Here is a 229-nt window from a genome sequence, read left to right as displayed (position 1 = left end):
CCCCCCCCCCCCGGGGGTGGACCCAGCCGTTCGCCGGTGCCTGCAGCCTGTTGCCGGGGCCGTACGCGGAAGCCCGCTAAGGCCGGTGCGCAGCGGTAACCCGGCTGGAGCCGATCTGCGGCGCTCCATCCCAAAAGAATTAACACGTCTGAAAACGCGGAACGAGAACGCATCCGCACAGCGCCCGGCTCCCGTCCGGTTCGCCCGGACAGGAAACACTCGCCGCGGC

The sequence above is a fragment of the Buceros rhinoceros genome, unplaced genomic scaffold (assembly GCF_000710305.1).
Source record: "Buceros rhinoceros silvestris isolate BGI_N320 unplaced genomic scaffold, ASM71030v1 scaffold8368, whole genome shotgun sequence".
NCBI classification, from domain to species: Eukaryota; Metazoa; Chordata; class Aves; order Bucerotiformes; family Bucerotidae; genus Buceros; species Buceros rhinoceros.
The sequence above is the reverse complement of the archived record's forward strand: the minus strand, read 5'-3'. Positions refer to the sequence as shown.